Source organism: Harpegnathos saltator, unplaced genomic scaffold (assembly GCF_003227715.2).
Source record: "Harpegnathos saltator strain DR-91 unplaced genomic scaffold, Hsal_v8.6 scaffold26, whole genome shotgun sequence".
Lineage (NCBI taxonomy): Eukaryota > Metazoa > Arthropoda > Insecta > Hymenoptera > Formicidae > Harpegnathos > Harpegnathos saltator.
The window spans coordinates 265326-275000 of record NW_020230050.1 but is presented as its reverse complement, the minus strand read 5'-3'; the positions used below and the strand labels follow the sequence as shown (position 1 = coordinate 275000).

At 47.1% G+C, this 9675-nt stretch overlaps 1 protein-coding gene across 2 annotated transcripts in view; it reads left to right on the top strand.

Annotated features, from left to right (window-relative positions):
• The first annotated feature begins 6181 nt into the window (after nucleotides 1-6181).
• Nucleotides 6182-9675, top strand: part of shakB (Innexin family member shaking B) — a 53530-nt gene continuing 50036 nt past the window's right edge. The window contains exons 1-2 of one of the 2 annotated variants that reach the window (XM_025299303.1): nucleotides 6182-6321; nucleotides 6929-7194. The gene's annotated coding sequence lies outside the window, so the exon portion shown is untranslated. Of the gene's footprint in view, nucleotides 6322-6878; nucleotides 7195-9675 lie in introns of those variants that run through there. The other variant, XM_025299304.1, reaches the window with a different exon arrangement.

Sequence of the window (9675 nt, the reverse complement as noted above, 5' to 3'; positions counted from 1 at the left end):
CGCGCGATCAACGCATCTGCGTTTGAATTTCACGGATCGATCGATCGATCGAAAGATCGCAAGTCGACCGTGAAGCCAACGCGCTCGCCTGGGTTGTTTCCTCAGCTTTCGTAACGGTACTTACGGTACTCGCGCATTTTTCGCGACCCCCGAGGGAAGTTCAAGCAGATGTTCAGCATCCCGCGGCAGCAGGATGCAGCTGGAGCAACGATGCAGCGGCTCTTGTCGCAGAGCGCCCCCTGCCGCAACTTCGTCGGCGCTCGTCGGTAAGCGCGGGTCTCAACGTTACCGACTGGCCGGCCGCGGCTCCATCGCGAGTAACGCCACCGGCGAGATACTATAAAGACTGTTGGTCTTGAGGAATTTAGCGTATCAGAGAAATCTCGCTGCTTGCGAGGATAAGCATGGATGGTAACAGATATGGAATAATGGGAAAAAGATATCGGAAAGTATCAAATATCAGTACGGAAAACAGGTCGAATGTATGTGTGTGTGTATGTCTCCTAGGATTGCGAGATGTGAGAAAATTTGGGATAAGTTTTATTTTATATATACACACGAAGGCATTCCTTGAGTTAATAATTAGAAGTGGGAATAATACTAAAATTGTGGTAGAAGACATATGTGCAGATGATTTCACGAATTCCTCGTTCCGAGGAATTCATGGAGCAGAATAAGGTAAATATAAAATTCCCATATCATTTTGCGACATTCGCCCAAAGCGCGGCTCACTTGATACAGCGACTGTGCCAGCGCGCGGCGAAGGGAAGGACAATACTATACAGCTATATAGACAATACTATACAATGCTATACAGACAATACTACTTGTATTCTATTTCGCCGCTACTTGTGTTATCATCTTTGTAGTCTTCGTCACCGTCTTCGTCGTCTTCATCGTCGTCGTCGTCTTTATCGTTTTCGTCGTCGTCTTCGTCGTCATCGTCGTCTTCGTTATTATCTTCATCGTCTTCATCGTCGTCGTCGTCGTCGTCGTCGTCATTGTCTTCGTCTTCGCCGTCTGCGTCGTCTTCGTCATTGTTGTCGCCTTCGTCGTCTTCGTCTTCGTCGTCTTCATCGTTGTCTTCGTCGTCGTCTTCATCGTCTTCGTTATCGTCTTCATCGTCGTCTTTGTCGTCGTCTTCGTTGTCTTCGTTGTCGTCTTCATCGTCGTCGTAAAAATTATTCTGCGACACCCTGTATACAAGGTGTCTTCTAAAAATTGTTGCAGAGCTCGTGGAGACATAGAGCGGATTAATACAAACATAAAAGTCCCATACTTTTTTGCGATATTCTTAAGAGTTATGCAGTTATTAATTACAGAATTTTAACGAGTAAGCACGCGCCGGGATGAGTGATTGGAGAAGCGTCGCAGCCATTCGGGCACTTCGTGGCCTAGTCAATTCAGCAACTGCTAGCGGCGTGCGTCGAGAGATATAGGAGCGGCGAGATAAAACATGAATAGCGGTATGTTATCTTCCCCTCGCTGTGCACCGGCAATAGCTGCTAGCTGTATTATCTTGAGCGTAGCTAAAGCAGTCGGTATTATCATCGCTCTTCAATTACCTGCGGGCCCTTTGGGACTCCCTTAGCTGATACGAAAATTTACCCAGAGCTGTCAGCCTTATATTACCTCGTCGGTGGTGACGCGCTAACGCGAGCTTTAGACGCGGGAAATGTTAAAGAAAAAGTATACAGATTCTAGAAACTACGGATTCTTTCATTCTTCGTTTCCTCCATTTCTCTCTCTGTCTATCTCTCTCGCTCTTTTTTCGTTCATATGGAGAAAAATGTTGTTTTATCGTCGAGAAAGGCAATAAATTGCTCAGTTTACCCCCTTTTTTCGTAATATTTTCTCGTAATAATAATCGCTTGAAGTACATTCACATATCGCATATTTGAGAAAAAAGCTAATTATGATATATAAAAAAATATAATAAAATATATATAGACCAAGTTGGTCGAAACTTACCCTTTACATGTCGAACTCGATATTCGAGTTCGAACCTAACCTTGTTAGCCAAGTTACGGAATTCACCAGGACTCGGAAAGCATCTCGAGCAAGTCCGACGTTACGACGGATTCGCGAGTACATGAACCTAAACGAAATGAATTGAAATGAAACGAACCTAAATGAAATAACGAAATGTACTCGTCGAGACGAGTAACGTTCGCTCGAGCGCGCTTCGTATATTTTCGCGCACGCGTCTGAAGAACTCGTCTCACCGGAAGCTTGTAATCACGGACTCACCGAGACCGCAGGGATTCAGCTCCGGCCGGCATCCGATCCTGATCGATCCTTCTCGCATTTAATTCGCTACTCACGGCACTCATTCGGCTGCGGCAAAGGTCCGTAAATAGAGGAACGGAACAAAGTGAGGTCCTCTCACGGCCGCCATTTTCGAGCCAGAGAATCTGTGTGGTGTTCGTGATACTATATATGTACGTGTAGTATTATGGTTTGGTTGTGTGACTGAACAGAGTAATCAAAACATAATTTAAGATGTAATCAGAAGCAATCAAAATATAGTTTAAACATTTCAAAATACGTAATCAGCGATTCGTAATCAGCGAGCTAAAAAACTAGAGTACAATTAGCTAATTTAATAAAAATTCTATGATCCGCCATTTGGAATCCGCCATCTTGGAAAATTAATTTTGGAATTTGGACCTCAGATTCGTAATCAGCGACCCGAAAAACCTCCAAATCTTGATTTTGAGCAAAAACTTCACTCATAGTTCGTGGAAAATGATTTTTTCTGCAAAAATGTGTATTTTTCACACTTTGTTTATTTATAATAAATGGACAACTTATGCAAAACACTTTTCAACCTTTCATGTGCGTTTCCATATCATATAAGAAGCTAAAAGACGCAAAAAACCCGACAAGAATCCCTCAAATATGAAATACTTCATGAAAATGTGAGAATAAATAGGTGGTAAGTATACTTACCTCAAAGGGTTGCCTCAAAGGGTTTAATCAGCTGAGCCCATAGACATATAATATCTAGACCGCGCGGTCTCAACGTCTCCCTTTGTCAGAAATTAGAAAGAGATAGTTGCTGTACGAGTACCATTCTGTCTTTTTCTAAAGACGCGTGGTAGAGTAAAGAAGCTTTTGGTGAGGGACGAAAAAGGATGATAAAGGGGAGCGGAACGATACACATAATCCCCACACCAAACATTATCAGACGAAGACAGAATGGTACCCCAACGCATGCTCTCTCTTTCTAATACTTGACGACTTTTTGGCCAAATGCGCGGTCTAGTTATTATACGTCTGTGGCTGAGCCACGGTCGCCGCCATTTTCGAACCAAAGCGTGTGAAATGGATGAGAGGACCCTACCTTGTCCCGTTCCTCCATTTACGGACTTTGGGCTGTGGAACTCGCATTTTTCCGCGGAACCCTCGCGAACGGCGCGAAACGCCGAGCGCCGTTCGAACGAAATGGCGGCTCGAGTTGGCGCTCGAGACATCTATCGGTCGTTCGCAGCTCGCCGTGCGTCACGTGTCGCGCGCTTCCGCCGCGCCATTCTTGAGATTCGGCGAGCGTTCCCGCGGGCAACCGACGGCGAGGCGAAAATCCTGCCAGGATGCAGCGGGTGCTCGAGGACGGCAGCGAGTTCGTCGCGGATGCGACCACCGATCGTCCCCACGCGGAACCTGAAGACCCCAGGATGCTCCTCGGACCCGCGACGACCTCCGCGGTGAGTAATCGTGGCATAACCTGCGTGACGACGCGAGAGACGCCAGATCGTCTCTTACTTCCGTCAGCAATTCCAGACGATTCTTCGGGAGACCTCGAAGACGATCAACCCGGCTGGCTCAGGGTCAGAAAATAACCTCGACAGGATCGCGACGTCGCGGCAGCGGTCAGCAAATCAACGGCAACTTCGCGTCAGCATGAAAGCGAGAGATAACGTTAGAATCCTTCGACATGAGCGTCGTGGTTACATCGCAGTCGTTTGCTGTCGACGCTGCGAGACGTTTACATCCCTTCTCGCGCTGCGATGGCCGCGGATAAAAATCACCCCCATCGAGGCATAGTTTCAGTTAATCGACGTTCCGACGATCGGAGGAATCGGTCCTAAATTAGGGACGTCGACGCGGCCTCCTCTTTCCCCGGCTGCTCTCTCTCTCTCTCTCTCTCTCTCTCCTTCTTTCTCTCTCTTCCCTAGGCTTCTCTCGCTCTCCTCCTCGTCGCTCTCTCCGTCTCTCCTTCTCTCCGGCAAGATGCACGCGCTCCCGGCGTACATTCGCACGCTCCGTTCGGCTTCGGCGTTTCTATTCCTGGAGCGGGCCGACTCCTCGTCCGGCAGAGCCAACCGGAGGTGCCGTGCCCCGGCTGAGAGCGACGTGCGAGCAGTGAGCGTAGTCCGGCCGCGCGAAGTCGAGCGGGTGTGCGTGCGGAAGAGCGCGGCGCGCGGCGTGCGGAAGTGGTTTGCGAAATGTGCGTGCGCGTGCGACGAAATCAGCGCGGACGACGACGACGACGACAGGACGCCGCTGGCCGACGACGCGATCGCGTGGCCGTTGCCGCCGCGCCGCGGAATGCCAGATCGCCGTCCTCGTCATCGTCGTCGGCGTCGTCGTTGTCGTCGTCGTCGTTGTCGTCGTTGTCGTCGTCGTCGTCGTCGTCGTCGTCGGTCGCGCCGCGATTCTCACCTCCGTCGGCCCCGGAATAGTCGCGTAGAACCAACGCGGAATGCCGGCCGGACAATGGCCGGCACGCTCCTCCTCGGCGCGGCGCCGCGACGCGCCGCCAAGACCCCCGGAAGAAGTTCACGGGCTAAAGTTCACAGATCCCTCTCGACTCCCGGCGGAGGTCCGAGGGCCGCCCTCCGAGCGGCGGAGGTGAAGCGCGAGCGCGCGAGTGACAAGCGCGACGAGAGGTCAGGCGAGCTGGACGGACGAGACACGTCGATCCCTCTCTCTCTCCCTCTCTCTCTCTCTCTCTGTGTGTGTGTGTGTGTGTGTGTTTCCTTCCGCCTGCCTCTCTTTCTCTCTTTCTCCCTCTTTCTCTCTCTTTCTCTCGAGCACGCGCGAATTTCGCGCCGTCGCGCACGGAGAATCGGACCTCCCCCCCCTGCGAGGAGATCGATCAGCGATCGACAGCGGCGGGAAATCGACTTCGTCGGTGCCGGTCGTTCATTAGCGCGTCGGGTATTTTCGGACGACTTGCCGACGAGAACGATGCACCGGCCGCGAGCGTCGCGCTGGACGAGCGCGGGTCGGGAGAAGGGCGGAGGACCCTCTCTCTCTCTCTCTCTCTCTCTCTCTCTCTCTCTCTCTCTCTCTCTCTTTCTCTCTTTGCGCACGGGAAGTCGCGGGAGATCGCAGTGGAAAGAGATACAAAAAGTCCAGCTGTGTTAGAAAGTTAGAGAGAATTAGTTGGAAATGTTAGTAGGGAAAAAATTAGGGCAAAGTTGTCGCTACACGTACATGAAGAGAACAAGCGTCGGGTTGAACAAATTATGACGAGGCGCTCGTCGGGATCAACAGAGGGATTCAAATCGGACGTGCAGAGGGCTAACAGATGGAGAATGATACATCGAGGCTGTCAACGCGAGATGGCGCAGTACAGAGACAAAGGGGGGAGCGGTGTGTGCAGAGGTTATTGGCCACCTTCAAAGGAGAGTTGTGGCCCCAAAGGGGAACAAGGGGCGACCTGGAACGTCGTAGAACCCTGCTTTTTCCACGCGCGTGGCGGCCCATTCTGTAATATCGTTGCATATCCGATCGGAACACTCGAGCAGACAGAGAGACAGAAAGAAAGGGTGAGAGAGAGAGAGAGAGAGAGAGAGCGGGACGGGGGAGTGCCGGTTTTTCTATTTCCGTGCGATCGTTTAGGAGTTTACGCTGCGATATCTCGAGCCTTGCTCTTTTAACGGCAGGCGGACGGACGAGCAAGTTGTCACTGTTTATGCTCCATCCATACGTTGTTTTCATAGGACTGGGGGCAAAGAGAGACAGAGAGAGAGAGAGAGAGAGAGAGAGAGAGAGAGAGAGAGAGAGAGAGAGAGAGAGAGAGAGAGAGAGAGAGAGAGAGAGAGAAAGTAAGACAGAGAGAGAGAAAGGGAGAGGGAGAGAGAGAGAGAGAGAGAGAGAGAGAGAGAGAGAGAGAGAGAGAGAGAGAGAGAGAGAGAGAGAGAGAGAGAGAAGACTCCGAGAAGGGTGGCGACAGCCCTATGCCAGCCGCATGTCCTCGCGCTTCCGTCTGAATCCGTCAACGATTTGTTTTTGTATCGCCGCGCATCGCGTCCACTGGGATTTCCGAGGCTGAAATCGCTTTCGGAAACTTTGGTTTCAGTTGTCAAGTTGGTAAGCCTTGAACTAACTCAGACACGTTCCGTAATTAATCAGCTGATCACACTCGGACATCGCAACCGTGTTTACAAACTTGATTTAATTATTTTTATTTATTAATATTTTATAAATAAATAAATAATAAATAATAGTAAATAATTTGTTATTTATTAATTTTGCGATATTGGGTAGGTAGGAAATGGATAGATTTTTTACTATTTATTTACTAACTTGGTTTTAGCAATTATTATTTATTAACATTTTATAAGTAAATAAGTAATAAATATAAATATAAATAATAGTAAGTAATTTATTATTTATTAATTTTGCAACATTAGGTAGAGAAATGGATAGATCTTTCATTACTTATTTACAAACCTGATTTCAGCAATTGTTATTATTTATTAATATTTCATAAATAAATAAATAACAAATATAAATATAAATATAACAGTACATATTTTATTATTCGTTAGTTTTGCAACATCACGTAGAGAAATGGATGGATCTTTTGTTACTTATTATCTTGATAATTCATCAGCCGATCAAATTACGGAACGCATCTAGGTTAGTTCAAGGCCTGTGACTAAAACCGAAGTTTTCAAAACCGATTTCGCAACAGGCCCTATTCTCCGCGCACGTTCTCGTGCACAGTTCCGTGCACGAATGGAGGAGCGACGAAGCGAGGAAACGCGAAGAGTCCACCGCGGTCTCTCCCGCGCGTGTTAGAGCCTTTCTTTTCTTTTCCTCCCCTACCCCCCTCCCCTCACCCTCGCTCGTTCGTTCTCGTTTTTAATCGGGCGAACGATAATACACCGATTCGCCGATGATTTTCCTGATGTGGTCGATGCGGGAGCAGTAAACGCCGCGAGTGAAACGACATTCACGGTTCGTAGTCTTCTCTCTTTCTCTTTCTCTCTCTCTCTCTCTCTCTCTCTCTCTCTCTCTTTCGACGCGACGAAGCCCTTCGCTTATCGATGAATAATATTTCACGCGAAATACCCACGGGATACATTAAAGCTTCTCCGCGGAGATTATACGGCGCCTGGAATCTCAAAATATTCCGAGCCGCCACCGTGCATTATAGAAGCCGCATTGTTTACGGCGGTTTATTACCATTTTCCGTCGTTGTCGGCGGAGTTTCCATTCTCGTGCGGTATGTCACCGTGATGGGCTTTTCTCTCTGTGTCTCGTTCCCGATCTCCGTCGACGTTTCGCTTCTTCGCTCCGCTCTGTGAGGGATCTCGCGCGTCGTTTAAAAATATTTCGACATCGCGAGGTCGCGCGAGCGCGCGAATCTCCGCGAGAGAGACCCACGAGAGAGAGAGAGAGAGAGAGAGAGAGAAGCAGCGAGAGACAATAACCTCGAAACCCGAAATCCCGCGTTTCCGCCGTTGTTACGATCGTTAACGAAATCCCCCGACCTTCGGGCTAATTCGAATGATTCTAAAAAAAAAAGCAAGGGAGAAATAGAAAGAAACAACGAGGAAGAGAATTCCAGGATGAACTTCTGAAAACCATTCACGCCCGATCATTGTGAATTGTGAAAACGCCAAAAAGTATTCGGATGATGATATGATGTATCGCTGCAATTCTCCGCGTAGTTGCTCCATCCTTCGATTTGAGAAGCCGATAAATCATAGTACATAGACCTGTTCGGGAAAATAATGAAGCACAGAGAGAGAGAGAGAGAGAGAGAGAGGGAGAAAGAATTTTCTGGTGAAACATCAGCGACTCGAAATTCCAGTTCGAGTGATCGGAACTTTTCTGTCTAAACTGTCAAGCTTTTCGAGCAACTCGAAGAGGATTCTCACGTTATATGGGAGGTTTAAGTCGATAAATAAATCGCTTATCCTTGCATGCAAATAATCTCCATCGTACATCCTTGCGCTCATTTAAGAGCACTGTTGCGTAATTTTTGCATTCAGCGAACTACTTGTATTTATTCTCATCCTCATTTTTTATCTCTCTTTTCCTTTTGTATTCTGTCTTTATATTTTCTTCACTTCAGAGCGTTTTGCAATGTATTATTACCACCATTTGTGACTCAACACGCGTTGCGCGTCGTTGGCCAGAGGGATGGGAATTTACGATAAACAAATAAATAAATTCCGGTACTTCGAATCCGAGTTTCGGGGGACCGTTTACACTTCACCGGAAAATCGCTTCACCCAGTAGCAAACTTTCTTTTCTCCCCGTGTGGGAGAGAATTAATTTTTATTTCACTTCAACTTTCTCTCCGGCATTAAACTTCGCCGTCGGTGAAAATCCACCAAAGAGCATTCGCTCGAGACCACGTTGAGAATTCACCAGCGGTGGGGTGCTCTCGCGAGTCCAGCCGGATTCCGTCGCCGTGCAATCGCGACTCGCACGTGGGCCCCGCGGAAGGCAGACGCCGCAGACGCGCCGATCTAATCCCAATCGAATGACGCCTGTGCCTAATGTGGTTTATTTAAAGCGCGCGCGCCCGGCCTAATGTGGTTTACTACAGACGCCGGCTACTAATTCACAAGTTCCGCTTACGCGTTTCGCCGGCGCGCCGACTGTGATGTATCGCCGGCCCCGTCGCTCTCGTTTCTTCACCCAAAAAGAAGTATTCTATTTGTAAAGTGATTTTTCCCATAGTCTCATATTCTAAGCCAGGGGTTCCCAACCGGCGACGCTCGCACCCCCTGGGAGTGCGAAGATACATTCTTGGGGGTGCGAGGAAAAGTGATTGTAATTAATAATGATTAAGATGAATTCTGGAATAATTCGGCATTTTTATCATCAAATTAAAAAAGATGTTATTAAATTTATATATTTTTTACGTATCTATACGTATATATTCATTACGTATCACTATGCGAAGCTTGATAACCGTAGATAACTGTAGATAGTAATTTTATAATATTTAAATGATAATTTCTATAAAACAATACTATGTAATAATAAATTATTACAAACTTCTTATTTTAAAAACTTGACAACTAATTTTTACCATAAAACATATGAATAGTTTTTTTTTGTACGGAGTGCGAAGGTTCATTAATAAATTTTTAGGGGTGCGAAATACAAAAAAGGTTGGGAAACCCTGTTCTAAGCGAAGCCTTTTACAGAAAAAGAATTCCTCTTCCGATGAAGCGATCAAAGTGGACCACCATTCATCTAAATTTTATTAGATATTATTCCAACTGTTTTCCTTTTATTTCAAGAGGATTTCCTCTTATACCAAATAAATAATTTTCCTCTTATATGAAGAGGAATTTGTTGACTTGAATGTCGGCTTCTTTTGTTTGGTCATGCTCTACCTCCAGACATGAATGAAAAAATAACCATATATTCATGGCTCAGAATATTTGGAACGTTTTTTAAAAAAGGTATGTGTGT